This window comes from Ctenocephalides felis, unplaced genomic scaffold, assembly GCF_003426905.1.
Source record: "Ctenocephalides felis isolate EL2017-DRISC unplaced genomic scaffold, ASM342690v1 CF-g0.4_SCAFFOLD_01170, whole genome shotgun sequence".
NCBI lineage: Eukaryota > Metazoa > Arthropoda > Insecta > Siphonaptera > Pulicidae > Ctenocephalides > Ctenocephalides felis.
The window spans coordinates 60164253-60187198 of record NW_020537324.1 but is presented as its reverse complement, the minus strand read 5'-3'; the positions used below and the strand labels follow the sequence as shown (position 1 = coordinate 60187198).

Below are 22946 nucleotides of genomic sequence, written 5' to 3'. Positions count from 1 at the left end.
TGAGTTTTAAAAATTAATTAACAACATTTTAAAGAACTAATTTTTACACTATTAAGGAATATAGAAGTTGAGACTTCTCTCAATCAGATACCGACATACCAAAAATTAGTGTATAATTATTTATTAATAGAATTATGTATTAATAATATTAGTTGTTATATTAAATAACTATTTGTTGTTTCAATTATATAAATATTAAATTATAATTTACATACATATATACAAAATCAGACTTGCTAGTTTTTATTTTGACGTTCCAAATCATTTTCAATTCTTTGAGACCAAATTTGGAAAAAAATTGCGTGTGTGTATGTAAAATAGGATAAAGCGACTTCGCAAATTTAAAAGCCATTTGATATGAGGAATAGGGTTTGTCAGTTTTAAATGTATAATTTTTCGTCCGCATTTTAGTCAAAAATACTGAATCAAATTCAAAACTTTGAATTTCAAAAATTTAAAAGCTATTCAGAAGGTATCATTTGGGAATCGTCCTGGTAAGTTGAAGAAGAGTGGTCGCGTAGTTTTCCGGACAATGATTTTTTTTAGATTTCAATCAAACTTTGTATTGCGATAAGTTTCAGATTTTAATAAACACACTAAATTATTACAGTGCCTATGACAAGTGATATATTATTAAAATTAATAAATGTTCGGTGGATTAATCGGCCACGCTATTTGATAATGCATTATCATGTTTAGGCATGTTTTTCCAATAGTGTAATATTTAATTTAATTTATTTTCCGTAATCTAACATATTGCATTCTCACATTATAATATTCAACAACAACTCTCTATATTTAAATCACCCATAAATTAATATATTAAATTCTTGTTGATTAAATCGATAATTTACCCATATCGGAAATTTTATGCAACTTGCATCAAGAAAAAATTTCACTTTCATCTATTTTTATATTAAAAAACAGGTAAAAAGTAATTATCCCTAGTACATGTGATTCTCAAAAGAAAAGTTAAATACAAATGTATATAGATATATGCTGAATCGTAAAGTAAATAAATTAAATAAAAAGTTTTATAGTTTATATATTAACATCTGATGCAATTCTGTAGTAACATTGAATTAAGTTTTATTTGAGTTCTAAAAAGTTGATCTTTTAATATGTATGTGCAACTCTATTTCATTAAATCACTATTTTCTTATCTGCGACAGACAAGCAAACGTTCCTCTAAAAAGTGACTTTATATTTGTTTACGGTTCAAGAACTTATCCTATACAATTCTATTCAATAATTTGTTTTCATTTTATAGCCATTCTATACGCTATCCTTGATTGAAAGTAATGAAAGAAAAACGTGCTCTATAGAAATTCGTTTGCTGAAAGAGGGATTAAGTCGTAATATATTTTAAATCCTATATTCAAGGACTTTTTACTCAGGCTCAGTTGATAATTTGCATATATGTCGATGAATAGATTACAGGGCTCAAAGATTTAATAAAATAATAGTTGAAAAATGAAATCATACGTAATATAATGTAAAAAAGACTAAAAAAAATTATAAATTTTACATGTTATCTAGTTCATTTATTAATTGAATATAATTCAATGTTTGCTATCAACTGTTGTAATTATATAAATTAAGAGCTTTGATGCTCCAAAAATATCACCAAAAAATGCTTAAAATTTCGTAAAATTATTCATAATTATACTCTTAGATCTATTTACAATGCTCTCCTTTAAATTCGTGATTAGAGATATGGCCTTTCAATCATAAGTTACATGTTTGACACCCGCCTCAAACAGCCTGATGTCTAGCAGAAGTCATAAATTTTTTTTTAAATAGATTTTTAAAATATAAATAGCAATATGTTCTAAATATTTAAAAATAGCTTTTCGAAGTATTGGTGGACAACTCTTATCAGTATTTAAAATAATACAGGAATTGCCATCTATAAAAGAGGTAATAAAAAATGAAAGAGAAAAGAATTCACCATAATAGCTCATAGGGTTCATTAACGCTATATGGACCTTCGTAGCCTCCAAGTTAAATTTCCAATTTTCTTATATTTAACCTAATAATTATGGCTTTTTCGTAAGATGGCGGGTAAAACTGAATTTTAAATTTTTTCAATGCAAACAATATCAAAATTTATAACTTTCGCAAGGCTTTTCAACATAAAATAACAACGCTATATGGACCTTCGTAGCCTCCAAGTTAAATTTTCAATTTTTTTATACTTAACCTTTTTAAAAATTTTAAATTTTTTCAATGCAAACAATATCAAAATTTATAGCTTTCGCAAGGCCTTTCAACATAAAATAACAATACACAAAAGTGGAAACTTTATGAGCCACAGTGACTTGAGGGTCATAATTCATTAATACCAAAAAATAGTATAATTTTTTGAAATAAAACATTTTTAGGCGCAACTAGGAAGTAAAGCTGTACAAATGCAACAGAAATAGCGTTGTATGCGTACCGGCATCAACGTTGTATGCGTAAGGATACAAGGAGGAAATTGGAATGTCATTAGTTTTGAGGTTACATTGTAGTACAAATCTTGATTTAATAAAAAAAGCCTGAATCTGAAGAATATTTTACACTGTCCTACGCAAATAATTATAATAAAAATAATGAAACAAATGAAACATTTGTGCCGTGTAGAAAACGTAAGTTTATTGAAATAATTTCCATATATTATTCGTAGTTACTGTAAATCTTTGAAGTTATTCAGAAGGAAAATATTTTTATAGGCAAGACAGAAAAAATGAGATTGTATCGTCAGCAAAAAATAAAAAAAAAATACAAGTCAATGAATGTATGTTAATTTTATTACATGAAGTTCTTCAAACACAATTACATTATGAGTGAAATTGCGAAAACAATATTTCTTTAGGCGTTGTTTAACATAATCCACCCTGTGAACGAATATTATAGAATTTATTAATCAGCAATTACTTCATTTCTCTTATGAAGGTTTAAGTACTAAATGCTAATAACAATGACAAACCAATCATGTCATATTTGAAGTAGGCACGACTTTAATTACATTTTTGTTTTCATATATTATAAATATTTTTAATGCTATTATGAATATATAATTTATAATTTATTTTTATATAAATATGCATAATGGTTGAAATTAATAAATGTGTGCAACATGAGTGTAACAATATTACTAATAAACATTATTTAGAATTGTTTTATGATGTATTCATTTTTACCTTAAATGCCATCTCGCACAACAGCAAAAAAGTTTTACTTCAATCGCGTGTGAACCTTACGCGCACTCTTTTTCTGTTTGTTTTTCATTTGCATTTATATGATTATAAATACTGATATTTTGTTGCACTAATTTTTTGGATGTGAAACAAACATTTGGCTCATGGGGAATTAAGTTCTGGTTTCTTCGTATAGATATATAAAAAATATAAATGTACTAGCATCATAACTTCAACATTTAGTAATAATTAAAATATGTGCATATTTAATGAAGATATGCTAAACATAGATGAACAACAAAAGTAACATTTCTTGAAATAATTTTCCATTCTGTCATTATACTACCTATAACCCATCGGCTCCGAAGTACAATAGCACGCACTTCGAAAAGGGCACATCACTCTCCGAGCTGAATGTCTAAACATAAAATCCGAAATGCCGCTCACGCAACCACTAAGGAAGCAAGGCAACTTAATGGTCTGCAGGTATATTGAAAAAATTAAATCCTTCGATCTTTGCTCCGAGAGAGATTACGGGCGCTAAGAACCGATACCAAAAGGGGCTTATGCAAATTTAATGGACGTTCGGGTTACCTAAAACGGACGCCGATCGACGGTCTGTGACCGGGCTCATTCCGCGGCATCGCGCCGAATTTCTTGCATGCAAACCCATCCATCCGATACACTTGAATGCCTACGGATCGCGCGATCAAAACAGATCGTGATCCGATAATGCAAGAAGCCCTGTTTTCTGTTTAAAAATGAATGGACCGAAGCGATTTCGCAGTTAACGTCGGCAGGAATTGGGTTCGAGTTTTTATTGGAACAAGAGGCTTATATTGTTTTCAGGTTCGCAAGTATCTTATTTGGTTCACGGAATATGTGAGCTTTACATATTGTATTATACATTGTTAGAGATATATATCTCTTTCGTATTTTATTATGAATCTTATTATGAACTATAACGGTTAACATATAAACTGCGTAATGTTGATCACTCATTCCCTACAACAATGTATGTTCAAGATATCCTTGCTCGTGTAAATGAAAACTACAAACTATGCAAATACTTCTCATCGTTGGTCATCCATTGTTTCTTATAAAGCAGTAAACTATCATTATCTAAAAATTATTGAGTCACTCTGCTAAGCCAGTGTATAAAGCTTTGAAAAAATGCAAAGCAATCAGTCGTGGTTAGAAATCAGATAAGAATTCAGTTGTTTTAAGTCAGTTATGTACAAAGAATAATAAAATTATTGAATTTATCAAAGGTCTTTATTCTTATACTGATCAGCTTTCACATATATTTAGTGATAGCAGATTCTACATTTGTTATCAGCGGTTAGAACCCAACTTTAATTTGGTGTTATCGATGGATCCAGCATTATTATTGGTGTCGTCAGTGATTCCAACATCATATATATAAAATATCATACAATTTCATGAAAAACTACTTAACTTGTGTGAATATAAATATGTGAGTAATACTTTGTGACGGGGACTTCTGAGACGTCGACAATGCAATGAGTAATCAAATATATCGCGTAGTTTGTATGTTATTAAACCGTAGATAAAATTGAATGATATTGATGCACATGAGCATTACTAAGGATATACTACAATGTAAGGAATGAATAATCAAATATATTCCGTAGTTTATATATTAATCATTAAGAGTAATAAATAATATCTATGAACGGGGTGTTTAACAATATATATATATATATATATATATATATATATATATATATATATAAGGTTTTGCAGCCACAAGTCAAAAAAATAAAACCAGAACGTAAATATAAATCTTTTTAATACGTTTCGAGCTATTCTGCTAGCTCATCATTCAGCTAAAAAACAAACAGAGTAATAAAACAAAGTAACAAAATAAAATAAAACAGAATTAAAATTATACTTGTGGCTGAAAAACCTTATCATATAATGTTTCAAAGTCGAAACAAACAATATCAAGTTATATATATATATATATATATATATATATATATATATAAATTTTTTGTATGTGTGTTGTCACTCAATTGCTTCTAAACGATTATTCAAATTTTGATAACTCATTTCTGAGCTTCTTAACAAAAATAAAATAGTGGTAATAAACTAAACAAATATAGTAATAACAGAAAAAATGCACTAAACAATATATTGCTTGACAGATAAGGTGAAGACTGTCGAATGTTAAATGATGATATTTGTTTAATTATGAGTTTTCCAGACCATCTAGTTATTTTATATCCTTATCAAAGGATATAAATATATTGCAAAAAAAAATCTGATAATAAAATATATAAAAATCCAAATGAGTTGAATTACTGTCATTCATTAAATGTATCTGATATAATTAATCACAAAACGCCATTGATTTGTTTTCATATTTACATCTTCTTTATCATGTTTATTATAAATTATTTTATTAATATTATTAATAAGATTTAATATTATTAATACTAATAAATTCAAATATGAATTTTGCTAAAATTTATATTAACTAAAAAGCTGATGTTTATAGCAATAAAAGAATTATAATCAGTTTTATTACTTCACATTATTATATTATTAATAAAAAGCTGTATAATATGCAACCTTTTAATTAAATCTGAAGCGGAAAGTTAATTGTATTTTTATTTGAATATTGTTACATAGTAAATGAAATATTTATTTGAACCAACACGAGTATTATCAATTAATTAAATAGCCATATAGATTTGAACAGATGCAGAATTAAATTGTCATGAAATATATAGATATGCAATAAAGAAATTGTTAATTGATATCATAGTCAATAGAAATATAAATAAATCCGGTAATAAACAATGTAAAATCTTATATAATTAACTGACAAATATAATAGCAAATTATATTTTAAGCATATCAAAGCAAAATATAGTTGAATACATTTATTTATTTACATCGGTTTTAAACATTTTAATATTTTGTAATCAAAACATTGAAATATTAATTAAATGATACTTCATTTCAGTATTTATGTATTGTGAAAAGTTAATAAAAATAAAATTAACGAATGGATTCTTGCTAGAATTTTTAATTAAAATGTTCAAATGACAAATAAATGAAAATGAAGTGGGAAAGCTCGTTTAAACAAATTAATTATTAATACAACATTCCGAAAACAAAAATAGTATTTTAATAAATTTCTGAATAAAGTTGTTAGTTTAAACTTAATAGCAGATCCAAATGTTTGTAAAATAAACGTGCATTATAGATGTAGATTATGAGTAATAGTGAAAGCAAAATATGTTCAATTTCAGATAATTAGTAACTCATTCATACAAATGAGTATGAATAACATTTATAGTAAGCTATTGATATTTTAAGCAATAAATTCAAACACTAAAAAAAATCGAGTATGTGTAAGAATTGAAACAGGAATTTTATAATGTCAAGTCATTACAGCATATAGCTTTTTTTATATCTTTGAGTGAATTCCGATTGCAAATTGATAAATGATTTGTTTTTTTTTTTAATATTTTCACAATAATTTTGAGCAATATACATACTTACCTTCCGTAAGGTAATCAACTTTTCGTAGGTTAAAGTAAAATAGTAATTGCAAAAATAATCAAAAATATTTTTTCGATATATTTTTACATTTTGAGAATTTCTAAACATTTTGGCATATCTTAGAAAAAATAAATATCCAAAAAACTCAATTTTTTTCAAGAATTTCAAAATTCTCAAAAATTTCATTTTTAAAGTATTCAAAAAAATTAAAGCCTTTTTAAAAAGATAGATTTTTGGTACGGAAAATTCCAGCAATTTGCCTTTAAGCACGATGCCATGCACCACTAGTTCTTTAATTAATTTATTTTTAATCATACAAGCACGGTGGTGAAAATAGTCAATATTTTAATACATATAACAACACCTCATTGATATCAATTAAGAAATTGTTAATATGAACGAGAGAAATTTAAGAAACCATAAAATCATCTTTGGCCTAAATACAAATTAAAATTAAATTCCCGCTAACTATTTTGAATAGTTTCTCGATAATTAGGTTTGAAATATAAAAAATAATAGTCTTTGATACATGGCTAGTAGCATAAAGATATTAACACATTATCTCGTTACAACTATGTACATTAACACGTCTCGATCATAAAGTTCGTCTGCAAATTACTTGCCGGGTTAACATTTTTATTACATCTAATTAACTGAGCTGAGAGAACAAAGACCAAGGAGGAACGACTCTCTATCCGACGGATTCTGTAATTAAAACCGCGCTTTGCCTAAGGCGAGCTGATAAAATCGGACTCATCTTATTTGTGTATTAACACTGAAAGTGCAGCAGGAGCAGAGCAGGTGTTACTATAACACGATAGAAGATTCTGCTAAAACTGTTGATTGAAATAGAAAGCTAATTAAGATAAATTCGTCTATATGTATTCATATTTTGAATCCAATGGACAATGATCATTTGTTGCCTCGACGAAGTTCGGGCAGAAAAAATAATGGGTAGTACTGCCCTCCGAGGCAGGTCCGTGAGTTAAGTTAAACTCCAACTCGATGCATAGATAGATAGTGTGAGAAATTTTCCTATGTCACTTCACACCTCAGGGCCCAAAATGAGCTATTTTTAAATGGAAACATACTTTTCTTTACTATGTTTCGAAGTGGAAATGGACATCGCTGCAGCACGACGCCAGGTTGTTCAAATTCAGGTTCGAATTCACAATCACGTTCACACGAGTCTGTGAGCTTAACAATTACATAATAAAACACATATTGGCAATATCAATTCCAACATCAGTTGGTAACATAATATACTCGTATATTAGAGAACGATTCTGCCGCATAACAGAAAAATGTTATGGCAAAGCCATGTTACGCTCCAACATTCATATGTAAGGCTATTGAATCGTACTGAATACTGTCAAAATGTCATATATTTGCTGTTCATTCAGGCGGTTTACACATAAACTGCAACGTCACTCGTATGTTATGGAGCTGAGTCAGAAAGACCATGTTATCTAAGATATTTTTTTTGACATTTGTGCGTTGTCTAGGATAGGTTTTCGATCTGATAACCTGAGAAATACGCCTGACTTCACACCTACCACATGACTTTTGTCAATATTCTGAATAGAAAATTATTAGTAACATGGCCTTTCCATAACATTTTTCTGTTATACAGCAGAATCGCTCCCTTATTGTAAGGTGATAAAATTATTGTGATAGTTTTCAGATAGAAAGTGTACAAAGCTAAAGATTGTCGTGAGATCATGAGATTGGAGTCGAATAATTATCTATTGAAAGTTATTGTGTTCGATTAAAAACACTTGATCATAACATAAAAAAATCGTAGTTTTACTATATGATTTTATAAACTTTTGGAGAATGTATGAAGGTTCAATTGACATTGATACATCTTATCAAGTAGTCGCTCAAATATGTAGCTAAGATATAAATTAATTTGCAGAATTTCAATTGAATTTGTGTGATATATACTTCTCTCATGCCAATCATTGTTACAACAAATTTTTAAAAATTTTGACGAATATACCATAATACAACACCACAGTTGCAAGACGTTCCCATGTGTAAAGGTTTGAAAGTTTCGTCTGAAACTGAAGTTATTAAAGCGAGAAGTACTATATACGATAATAATATATAATTTAAGACAAATCAGATCATCCCAATCTGCCAAAATAATTAAAAAAATCTAATCATCCAGTTGACCAAAAAATTTAAAAAGAAAAGGTCTTTATCACCACTATGCACTATAGATCTATTTAGCTTGTGTAATTACATTTATACATGCATTGTTTTTTAATGTTTCTATTATCATAAGTTTTTTCTTGCATATATTATTTTTCAACTAGGTGAATTTTACATTCTGTTATTTTATACTCTTATTTAATTTTCTTTTTTTACACTCCACTACATTGTCTAATGATAATATGACTGGTGCATTAACTTATTTTATACCTCGGCTACTTAATCGGATTTATAAGCATTTTTGCTCATGAAAAATTTATATCTTGATTATTAAAATAGAGCTACAAAAAACTAAAAAGTTGTTGCAATATGGTATTTTCAATGTTATTATTAGAAGTATCTAAGCCATCGTCTATAATAAGTATGAAAAAGCAGTTTTATAAGCGGTTTATATAGATACAAAGAAAATATATAATTAAAATAAAGATATAAAATGAGTAAAAAAAAATTTCATACTTTATTTAGTAGAAAATTCAGTCATTTAATAAATTAATTTCTAAAATCGCCCAAAAAGAACACAAGTCTTAATATTAGTTGAAGCACTATGATTTGTTAAAATAAATTTTAATAAATTTATATAGTAGTTCTTGGCGACAATCAGTTACCAGCAAGATCAAGCCATTGGCCGCTCATATTGCTAAAAACTAGTTTAATTTTTTAAAAAAAACGACATTTCATGGTTACTCAGAAGATCAGATTTAATGACAAAATTTTCTGTGAAGACATCTCAAGCACCGAATACACATAAATTATAGTTAGATTGGAAATTAAATTATCGTAAGATAAACAAATATATAAGAAAAATATTAGAAAATTTTAAAACGAGGCATCAATTCCTGCCACATCACTATCACAATTAATAATTTTGTGATTAAGTCTTATTATATATATTTATTTATTCATTTATTTATTTATTTATTCATAAGCAAGCCGTAGTCAATAATAATAGATATTATTTCAGGCTCTTATCAAGCTTATTCATAATTAATATTAAATGATAGTAATTTTATAATAATCCTGGTAGCTGCACGAATTTCGCTTCTGAAAATTTTTGCTATATTGATTCTTCTAATAAGTAATGAAAAATGCCTTATGCTTATAATTAACTTCCCGAAGGAGAAGTTTATGTTTTCATCAAAAAATCCGATTCGCTAATTTTATGTTTTCTCGACGTTTCAAGCCATTCTGAATCGAATGAGACCAAATTTGGAAAAAGTATGTGTGTGTGTGTGTGTGTGTGTGTGTGTGCGTGTGCACCAACAGATTTTTTGCCGTAAATCGCCGTTTTCTCAAAAACGGCTGGACCGATTTCAAAAATTTAAAAGCCATTCGATGTATCTCGATGAGGACTATTGTTTGTCAGTTTTGTGCGACGATTGGCCAAACCGTTTCTTCGTAAATAGCAGAGAAGTGAAAACTCTTTCGTCTACGTTTTAGCCCGCAGTTATGAATCGATTTTGAAAATTCAAAAATCGTTCGAAAGATATTGGTTGGGAATCGTGCTGATTAGTTTTTGGTAGAGATCGGCCGGGCCGTTTTCTTGTAATAAAGTTTAAAAAAAAAAAATTTCGACGATTTTTATGATTATTTTTTTGACGGTAGATACCATAGTCTTCTAGATCATACTAAAATATTACGGCCCTACGACAACTGGTTCAGCTTTAAAAATTCGTCAAAGTTTGCAAAAATTGGTATCGTTATTTTGGCATTTGTCAAAATTAGACCTTTGATCGACGTTTTCTCGAAAACGCCTGAACCGATTTCTTATATTTAAAAGCCATTTGATGTATTTTGGTGAGGACTATCGTTTGTCAGTTTTGTGTCACGATCTGCCAAGCCGTTTCTTTGCAATTTGAAAAAAAGTGTCAAACTTTTCGTCCACATTTAAGCTCATCCTACCGAACCGATTTTAAAAAATCAAAAACTGTTCGAAAGATATCATTTGGGAATGATGCTGATTAATTTTAGGTGAAAATCTACCGAGCCGTTTTCTTGTAATTAACCGTTGAAAAAAAGTGTTAAATTTTCGTCCACATTTAAGCTCATCCTACCGAACCGATTTTGAAAAATCAAAAACTGTTCGAAAGATATCATTTGGGAATGATGCTGATTAATTTTAGGTGAAAATCTACCGAGCCGTTTTCTTGTAATTAACCGTTGAAAAAAAGTGTTAAATTTTCGTCCACATTTAAGCTCATCCTACCGAACCGATTTTGAAAAATCAAAAACTGTTCGAAAGATATCATTTGGGAATGATGCTGATTAATTTTAGGTGAAAATCTACCGAGCCGTTTTCTTGTAATTAACTGTTGAAAAAAAAATTTAAGCCGATTTTCATGGAACTTTTTTTCGCGATATATATCATGGCCTTATAGAACTTACTGTAATATTACGGCCTTACGACAAGTAGTTTAATTTTGCAAATTCGTCAAAGTTTGCTAAAATTATTATCGTTTTTTTTAAAGTAGGAATGATGAAGTATATTATTTACACATTTTTTTTGATTAAGTCGATTATTTACACATATCGGGAAGTTCATGTAACTTGCCTCAAGGCTAAATACCAAACCAACTAGTTAAATCTTAATTTAGCATACATTCTACAAAGCCCTAGTCTGTTTTATTTGAGCGTTTACCAAAATTTAACAAAATTATTCCTATAAAGTAAACTCAGTTTGGTTCTGTAAAAGACCTCGCATTAAATCGTTCGTCCTTAAAAATCCTGAAAATATTTTTAAATTAAATTCCTGATGCAATCATGCCTTATTTAATACCGAATATATTTCTAGGTCGTGCCACGTCCCGCGCGAAGGAAAACTTCGGCGTTAATAGCCGGTAGAAAAAGCGAGAATAGATTACCTCAGGTATATAATTTGAAACGTCCTGATCCGCAGAGCAATTAATAAGAAAATGCCTTTTACAGATTTGATTTGAATTCAGGGACGTGGAAATAAATCGAAATTAATCATAAGCTGGAAAAAAAATTAAATGCTGCGAAGGCATCGGCGGAGCTTTTCATTACATTGAGAAACATAATTATAACAAATCTTGAACTGAGATATAAATTGCTGTGAATTCATAATATTAGAGGAAATATTGAAGGATACAATGTTGGTATAAACTAAGTTCAGTAGCAATTCGACTTTATTAATCGTGTGACTTAATAATATAAAGTTTTTTTTTTTAAAAAAAAGCGCGGATGAAATAAACTTACTCATATAGAGAAATACAGAGTAAATAAAGCCTTGACTTTTCACGTAGTAGAGAAGTATATATATATATATATATATATATATATATATATATATATATATATATAATCTGAAAGAAGATATAATAGCTAATATTTTCTATAGAATATCTTTCAGCTAAATTTAAATTCCGAAGCTAAGTGATTAAACAATAATGAAATTAATTTTGATTTACGGGCATTTTATCATGCAAAGTTTTACCAAGTTTCCTACATAAAATGCAATCATTTCGACCCAAATATATGCGGCTATATGGATCTACAACTATTTGGAGAACTTCTAAGCCCTACTGCTTTACATCAGAAATGTAAGAAACAATAAATCATGCCAGTAAGTCACTTTAATCCTCTCTTATCTGAGAGGTTTTGAACTCAAGTATTATGTGTTCTGTGTATGTTTATTTCCTACAGGAATGATATATTTATATAAAGATAAGTAGAATGTATAAACGTATAAGCAATTAAATTTACTTTCAAAATTATTAGATAGCTTGAAAACAAATATGTGAAAATATATACCAATATTAGGCGCTTTATAATTTTAAGAATCCAATATGAGTTTGTATTAGAAATGTTCTATACATCATAGTCATACACATGCATCTAGTTTTGCGATTGATATTTTTTTTATATCAACCTAAGACCTAATTTAAAAAAATGATAATGAGTAATTATTAATAATAGTATTGATAGGTTTAATAAAGTCCCCATAGATTTGATAGGTGCATTTAATTAAGATAAACATACAACTTGAAAAGAAGAATAATTGGAAAATTTAATTCTCGGGGAGCAGTAACTCACAAAATGTGAGATAAAACGCTAAACATTTTTATGCATGCAAAATACTAATTTGGTTGGCAATATTAATAATAATATAAATATTATGTATTTATCAAAACAGGGCTTGAAAACTGTAGGCGTACGTATTGCGCGCGGGCTATTTTTGAAAACTTTAATCAATTTTTATAATTGAAACACTTCTTGTAGGCCTATAATATTGTGACGATGATAAATATTGGTAGATGATTATTGTCGCCTGATGGTCGTCAACCCCAGAGTACATCATCCCTACCCTTAACTACTTATTGGATTGAACTATTCGGTTCGACTATCAACTCTATCACTATGGAAGGTTTCATCAAAATCCCAAAAAAGTAAACCTGAGGGTTAACCTCTTGTTAATAATAATTATAGTATTATAGTAATAATATGAAATATTTGAATCAAAATCTTATTTATCAAATATAAAAATAGATTATGAAGTGAAAAACTTTACAGTTACAACCACGCGTGTTAATTGTTTAAGCACACATATTTCACGACACAAATATGTTAAAACATTCTATTAAATTAAACTTCAAGTGCTAACCTAATATCTTAAAATAATTGTAATAAACTTCACGGAGAAGTCAGAGTTAGCAGTTGTAACTTTAATTAACAACATATTTTCTTAAGCAATTGTATTCCATAACTCTCAGCTTTTGATTTTCCGGGAACGTTAAGCAATTTTACTATGGCAACTTTCTGGTGTGATATAATTGTATGCAATTTATTTGTTCAAATTATAGTTATAAATATTATGCCAGTTTGCACTTCATAAACTTTAAATGAAAATAGTTGTTTTAATTAAAAATTGTCATAAGTTGCAGAGTTGATATATGATTGGATGGAAATAAAAGCTGCAGAGTAATATCAAATAATTCAGATACATATACATTTTCAATAAGCAATGATTATTATAAGTTTTTTTATTAACAATGAGTAATAAAACGTTCACAAAAACTATGCAATTGGCTAATTTTGCATTTTCTCGACTTTTCAAGTCATTCTGAATCGAATGAGACCAAGCTTGAAAGAAGTATGCATGCATGTGTATGTGTGTGTGTTATAGAAAAAATGTCGACAGAAATTCAAAAACCGTCTCATATACACATATACATCGGTCGGGCCCGTTTCTTCGTAATCATGTTGTAATTTTTTTTATGAATTTGATGATAGATTCCGTCTGATAAACTCTACCAAAATATTATAAGGCTACCATAAACATTTGAATTATAACTAGTAGGGTGTATGGCATAGTGCCTTAAGGCAAATTGCTGGAACTTCCCGCACCGTAACAAAATGTTCGAAAATTATTAAATGTTTTCAAATAGATTATTATTAATATTATAACATTGTCTAATATTTATAAGAATTATATAAACTGAGTTGCAAAGTTGAAATTATTTGTTTAAAGTATATTAGAAGTATAGTCAGAATTAAAAATAAAATCTGAATTATTTTCAATACACAAAAAAAAAATTTTGAAAAAAAAAAAATTGGAAAAGAAAAGTTGAAACAGAAAAGTTTTTTTTCCAAAATCAATTATTTTGTTAGGACAAGCAGAAAGTTCTTTGACCTGCCTTTAACAAGCTGAAAGTTTTTTCAATCATTTAAATTAAACGCTTAGTTCTCTCAAAAAATGCCATTTTTTGCACATTTAGCTCTGTATCTTCGAAATGGCTGGGCCTGCCGTTTCCAAAAACTAATAATCACTTTTCCCAATCATTACTAATTGAATGTTTTTTAGATCATTCAAATCGGATATTCCGTTCTCTCAAAAATTCGATTTCTATTTTCTGCACTCTTTGCTCCGTATCTCCGAAATGGCTGGACCTGCCTTTGCCAAAAACTAATCAGCTCTTTTCCATATCAATAAGAATCAAATGTTTTTGAACCATTCAAATCGGTCGATCCGTACGCCCGAAAACGTGGGCGAAAATTTGTATCCATACATACATACACACACACACACATCCATTTTTTCTGAGGTATGCTAAAATGTTCAGAAACCTTCAAAACGTCGAGAAATGTGAAAATTTTCAATTCCGATTTTCGGCCCATTACAATAACTTACCCTACGGGAAGTTAACAAATACTATTTTCGCAACTTCACTCATCATGTAACTGTGTTTGTAGAACTCAATGTAATTAAAATTAACATACATTAATTGACTGCTTGTATTTTTTCACTTTTTCGCTGGCGAATCTCATTCTTTGAATAGCTGCAATATCTGTCTTGTCTAAGAAATATTTTCCATTTTAATAACTTCAAAGATTTATTTTATAGAAACTAAATAAGAAATAATTTCTAATCAATAAATTTGGTCTATAATAAATCAAAATTTGTTTTATTATTTTCAAGGAACAGAGTAAAATATTCTTCAGATTCGTAATTTTTCATTAAATCAACATTTGTACTACGATGTAACTTTAAAATGTTTATTTATCTATGCCGATTTCCTTGTCGATATCGGTACGCATACAACGTCGATGCTGGTACTCATACAACGACAGATCTCTATTCACATACGCGACGACCGTATAGACTATACCTAATCACAATCGACCCGTATAGAAATGATATCGAAAGCGAATGACGAATCATTGGCACTAGACTTTTCCGTGGCGCACTTCCGTTGCATTTGTACGGTTTTACGTCCTACGCGCCTAAAGAAGTTTTACTTAAAAAAGTCAGCATAATTGACAAATAGGAACCCTCATAAGACAATCTGTGCAATCACTCACAAATTACTAAAAAATCTCATGTATACCCCCTCCCCCATATCTGAATTTTCAATTTCTCTCCATATTCAAATTGAATCATTCCTATTATAATGGCAGTATTGTGTGTTCAATGTGTTTCTGTTTTCAACAGGGCATCGGTTCGAAGCGAGATGTCGGCCCTTGGTACTATTACTATGCACTGGTTGTACATTGTGGGCAGACACACAGAGGCACGTTAAACGCAAAGATCGTTCGCCTGTTCCGCCGCGTCGGACGCTTGTATCGCGACAACCAAACAGAATTAATGTAACCCGGTTGCTGTGTTATTATCGCACCGAGACAATGGTTATATAGTGGGACACAGAGCGCGTTCGTATCCATCAGGAGACGGCTGACAATAGGTCGTAAATATAAAGTAAATATCGATATAATGAATTTTTTTATAATAAAACTTCTTTAGGCGCGACTAGGGTGTAAATCCGTACAAATGCAACGGAAGTGCGTTACGGCAAATAAAATAAGATAAGAGCGAGTGCTAATGATTCGTCCCTCGCTCTCGATGATATCATTTTTATGCGGGTCGATTGTGATTAGTCGTCGTGTATGTGAATAGAGATCTGTCGTTGTATGCGTACCGATATCAACTAAGAAATAGGCATAGATAAATTAGCATTTTAAAGTAACATCGTAGTACAAAATTTGATTTGATGAAAAATGCCTGAATCAGAAAAATATTTTACATTGTTCCTTGAAAATAATAAAACAAATTAAACATTTGTGCCGAGCGCTAAACGTAAGTTTATTGATTAGAAATTATTTCTATATTATTCGTAGTTTCTATAAATCTTTAAAGTTATTAAAATGTTAAAGTAGCATGTTAAAAATTCTACGGAAACCCGCTACGCCAAATACTGATTCGATATTTTCTCAAAAAAATGTGTTATGTCTCACGCTTCAGTTATCTCGAACAAATCATATCATATTTGAAGTATGATAGTAATTTATTTATTGTTCTAAAATATAAGAATAGTGGTGGATAAATGTAGTGTATCACTAGTGTTACCAATAGACATTATTTTGAATTCTTTCATGAATAATTTATCTTTGATTTAATTATCTTGTAGAATAGCTTTTGTTAAAAAGTAAGTAACAAATAAAAAAGTTTTACTACAATCTCATGCGAACCGTAGGCGCACTCTCTTTAACCACTCTTTAATAAAACAACCACCAGCGATTTTTGTTTCTAAATTCTTCTTCATTTACACTATTAATCAAAAATTAGGTAATTTTATGTTTTCTATAGGCTTCAAGCTATTCAGAATCATTTAATTTCGCTTCGGGCAGCCTGTTGTCAAGCAGTGCTAACAACGGTTTTCTCTTGTACATATAGACAGCAATATGTTTCCAAGTAATAAATAATCGTCCTATTACAAAAATTATGATAAATTATCACATAGAAGTGAGAAAACTGTTTGGGCTGCTATCTGTATGATAGTCTAGTATTAATCAAAGTACTAAGTCAAATTACAACAGCTTTTAGAAGTCATAATAAGTTCTGATTACCGTTCAAAATAACACAAAAATTTAAATCAAACCAGCAATGGAAAAAGTATATATGTGCATTTGTTTATGTATTTGTGCATATTTAATGATTTTATCCCTAGACAATATACTAATGATTTTATCAATTAATAGTAGTTAGTTATTGATATAAGTCAGGAAATTTTAGTTACTTTTGTTTCAAATCAAAAATACAAGTTACACATAGTCGAATTTTCGTAACCCAGTAAAATTTAAATCTGTATTCCCTGTACTATCATATATCGACTCTCATGCTTCTATAATTGGTCTTGTTATATTTTCAATTTGGAAATAGTTTACGTTCTAGAAATCCATTATACTTGATTGTATGAATTTAATTCCAAATTCATATAATACATAACATTTTAAGTTTTTAAAAACTTCCGAATTTTTATATACTGATTTCTTCAAATATGTATTGTTTAATAACTAAAACAGTAGAGATTAATAACTCCTTAAAATTGAGAAAGACTTGATAATATGTATCTGCATTATAATGTTATTTTAATATCATTCCGTATTGTATAATGATTTACGCCACAAAAAACTGCCGAAATTATCAGAAAGCTAAAAATGTGGTCAATGGAAAAAATGAGAATAACTAATAACTAACTAATGAGAAAGAAATGTTGAATAACTTAAACAACTTTTACTTAATCATTTTAAACTTACCTTCATTATCGAATTCAAACCCTTTCAATTTTTTCTAGACAATTTGATAATAAAAAAAAAGTTTATCAAAATTTATTGAAAATTGTTCAAGTTATTCAACATTTCCATTGACCGTATACAAATGGCACCATGTATTAACTAGCAATATTTAAATGTAAAGGTAACAAAAAAAACAAATTTTTATTTTTTAAATTATATGAATAGTAATTATAGTTGATTAGATTTTCCTTAATTAAGATGAAATTTTAATCGAATCGTTCATCGAATTTTTATTTATTATTTTGAGCACCATTAATTCCTCGAATAACAGTCATTTGCAATATCCAAATATCTGCATTGCATTCATAGAGAATGCGACGTGAATTCGAATGAACCATTGATCGATAGTTCAAGATTACATGTTTGTTTCGGGGTCAATTTAATATACATCTGTGTCAATATAGTAATAAATCAAAATTGCAAAAACTAAATTTTCATTGAAATGAAGGCCTATAATATAGGTTGGAATACGTATATGAAAATTCTATCAAAACCCGCTAGAAACAATTTTGTTGAATACAAGATCTATATTATGATTTAAAAATATAATATAATATTGGTAGAGTAATTAATTAGTAGAGTAAACGAACACAAATAAAATATATACTGTAAATTTCAATCATTACAAAATAATTAATAAAGTTGTAATTGATTTTTGAATCTCTAGTTTCATCAGTAACAATTTCACAACGAATATTATCAAAACATATGAATTTAATCAAAATTCAATTTATTCGCACAGATAAAATAAAAAAAAGTTTAATAGGCAAAATATGATCAAATACGCTCGTTCGAATTTTTCAGCTATAAAAATATCGCGCTCGAGTTAATTGCAAAAGTTTCATATTCCAGTTATCTATAATAGTTTCGCCAAATTACTCGTCATGTAATTATTTCATATTTAATTATTCTATCAAGGCCTGTGATAGAAATTAATTAAGAGTTAGTGATTTTATAGCTCCTTTTAAATCGTTTATAGAGATTTATAAAAAAAGATGTAGATGTAAAAGATGATTTATTTAATTAATCCGACAACTCGTATGTCTGATGATGAATTATATATTAGATAAATTCATTTTTACCAACGGTTCCTCCAAATAACATGCGAACTACGCAAAATCTTATTACTCTAATAACGTCTTAGAACTTTTTGTTACACATAGTAATACTAACATATCTTGCACTCATACAAGTAATAAAATACTATATTATCTTAAAGTGCATATAAGTCCTATTTAACACTACTATATACAAATTCCCAATAGCGCAAATAACTATTTGGGCCATTGGCCACTAACTAGTGGTAGTCAGTTAGTTGAGCAGTTCTGTTGTAGTAAAGGCGGAGTGGTTGTGTAGTTACAAGAATTAAAAAAAATAATCATATCCATAGTCTTAGTTTATTAATACACATCAGCGCTCCAACATATTTGGTGGCAGCGGTGGGATATCAACATATTATGGTGGCAGCGGCGAGATCTCTACTTAATATGGTGGCAGCGGTGGACCCTCACAATATTTTTATATTGGATATATATATATATATATATATATATATAATATATATATATATATATATATATATATCCAATAGTACTGACTTGTCCATGGTAGCAACAACGCACGCGAAGTCACTTTTACTTAAAATTATATTTGAGTCCTAAATCTCAAGTGAAAATTTCAAATCATTCTAGCTTGATATCAAGTTTGGCAGAGGTTGCGATCGAATCTCATTAAAATACCAGTATTTCATTCAACTTAATCAAGCCTACTGATTTTATTCAAATTAATGAATTAGTCACTTTATTATACTCTCCCACATCCAGATAGAATGAACTCCTTTCACTGAAAGGCTAAACTTCCTACTTAAGAAGAAAGAACATTACTCCTAGAGCTATTATTAAAAGTCGTGATGTTTCTGGCCCCAATTCGCGAATTGCCCTCAAACGATTATACTGCATTGTTGTGTTCTCTCCCGCCAAGAGAATGCACTCAATGCCGTGCCTGGCTGCACAGCGCCAACGCGCTAACTCTGTTAACGGTCGCGCTTTTTTTGCAAAAAAATATCCCACCGCATCGGTTTTCCTGGCATTTTGTAGTGCGAAAGTCTGACACTGATACCGAGAAGAATGGAAATAGGGAAATGTTAGCAGGTTTTATTATAATGATAGCATTTGTGTATGGTGGTGTCATAGATTTTATTTGCCTATGCATGCTTATAATGCATACTCATATTATATATTTATATATAGAAGCTATATTATTTTAGCTTTCTATTGATTGAATTCAAAACATTTGTAGATTATTATAAGGTATGAGTTTAGCATGAAGGGTAAGTGGATGTATACATTTTAGTATAAATAATATATTACTGAATCAACTATAGTTTTGACACTATTTAAACTAGTGAATCTTAAGTCTACATTGTTTACTCCAAGAAGTAAATAAGATTGTCTCAAACTTCTTATTTTTAACTTTCCGTAGGTTAAGTTTTAGTAATCGCAAAGAAATCGAAAATAAAAAATTATATATATATTTACGTTTCAGGGGTTTCTGAACATTTTGGCATACCTTAGAAAAAATGGATATATGTGTGTGACGATTTCGAGAACAAAAAGTGCCGCAAACGGTAACTCAGTTTTTAAGAGAACGAAGCGTCCGAATTTTAATAAGTCGAAAAACATTTTACTTGTATTGACAAGATGAAGAACTGATTAAATTTTCACGAAGGCAGGACTAGCGGTTTCGAAGATCTAGTGAAAAAAGTAAAAAAAATGCCATTTGGCGGTCAAAAATGATCATTAGACATATGCACATCGAGATATGCATATAGAGATTTTAACACGAAGTATAAATATGGGTTTCGTACCAATGTTTATTGGCAAAGCGGCCCTTACGCGCTTTGATATTTCGTCTTTATGCGATTAAAACAGTATGATTATTTGAAAAAAGTTCAGAATATCCAAAATACTTCAAAATAAAGAAAATATTTTTATTCAATAAGTTTTTTTTTTAAATAATGTAAGTTCTTGTCAAAAATTTATAGTTGCTCAAAAATCTTATTTTTTCAAAGTAAAAATTTTCCAAAAATATTGTTTTCTAAAAAAAATTTTTTTTGGTGCTGAAAGTTACAGCAATTTGCCTTAAGGCACAATGCCATGCGCCCCACTAGTTATTTTGCTTTATTCCAGCACTAACTCGAAATATTCGAAATATCTCGAATTTAGTTGAATATTTTCTCAAAAATCACAAAGTAAATAATGGTTTCTTCAAAATACAAAAGTTTTGATTCCTCAATGATAAGTAAAGTAGAATCACGTGAGTCAATCTAAATAAATAGTTCTATATATATAAATTCCCTTTAAAATTTATACGTTGTGACTAGAGTCTACTTGAATTGATGTGTTTCGGATAAATGTATAATATTATGAACTATATACTATTACCAGGTGGGCCATTTGTGAAAACTGGTCGAGCTATATTATTAAATCCTAAATTAATCAGAAATCGGTCAGTTATACCAATTTGGAAATTTGATTTATATTCGATTTACATCTATTTAAAGATCAATTTGAAATAAAGCGGTTTATACAAAATTATTGCACTAAAATTTAATGACGAATGTTTCATATCAACTTTCTTTTGAATTTGAAGTTTTAAAGTTAAAGAGCTCTAAGTTTTAAATTTGTTGAAAGTTAAGAATTTTAAATTGAATATTTATTGTTTCAATATTTTTGGTTCCTATACCTAATTTAGTATATAACATAGAATTTTAACAAAAATATTGCAATCGCAAACAATATCGCAAGAGGATCAAATTATTACCTATTACTCAAATGATACAATAATTTATAGTGGATATAGTAGATTATTAAAGCTTTTTTGACCTTGTTGCATCATTTAGCTTGAACAACCATGTATTTACTAGAAATATGTATTCTCTTGTCAAGTTTTTTTAGGAATAGTAAGCTATCTAGTCTTTATTAAATTTCTTCCATTTCCATAAAACTGATAATATATTTTGCTTCGTAAGTTCTCTTGTGGTTCCAGCAGGTGCAATGAATATAATAAAAGTCATAGTTTGCTATGCATGTCATTAAATCGAAATTCGTCATGATTTGAAAAATATAAAGTTTCTAATGAATCATTTTTATGCAATTTTTTTTCAATGAAATTGATTCACAAAAACCAAATTGCTTCGTTTAGGAATTATCTTCGTGTTAAATCGCGACAAAAACGTAAACCTAGGTATAAATTTGAATACAAATTACAATTTTTCACAATAATTGCACCATTTTCCATAGTACCTGTGCAAGTTGCACGTGCATTACTTATAAATTATTTCTTTCTAAATCCGCAAAATAATTGCATTCCGAATAATCTCATCCAGCATATTTTAATCCTCGCATAAGCGATTGCACTATTATCGTCGTAATAAAAACAATTTTTATAAACGCTGGTACAGATGATGGGAACAAAATTGTACTTGCACTCTTCGCTCTCATATACATAAATAGCTGAAGTAATACCGTCTTGAGATTCCGGATCTTTCTGGCATTCGTCCAACAAAATCCGCCGGAAAAAAGGCATTCTATAGTCGTATATATATGTTGGCCTACGCTCGGATGCACATTTTAGTTACTAGCTCAACAAAGGTTTATTACAAACGTGGATCGTAACTTGGATATTTCAGAATTACGAAGATTTTGTATATATGTTACAAACACGAGAATGTGAATAGACATAGAAATAGATATTATATTCATAAGCAGAGTTGTGGTGTAATAGTAAAGACCGAGGACCAGCTGTTTCTAGACCTCGGGAAGATTCAAACCTTAGCAATAGAAAATAAGGATTTTACTTGTGATCATAGATCTCAAATTTAATGTCAAGTGAAAACATCCATTAAAAATATGCATCAAAAAT

General features: G+C 29.0%; 1 protein-coding gene across 1 annotated transcript in view; it reads right to left on the bottom strand.

The window, feature by feature from the left end:
* The window catches only part of LOC113366605, a 264059-nt gene that overhangs the window by 152399 nt on the left and 88714 nt on the right, over window positions 1–22946 (bottom strand). The gene's annotated exons all lie outside the window — the stretch shown is intronic.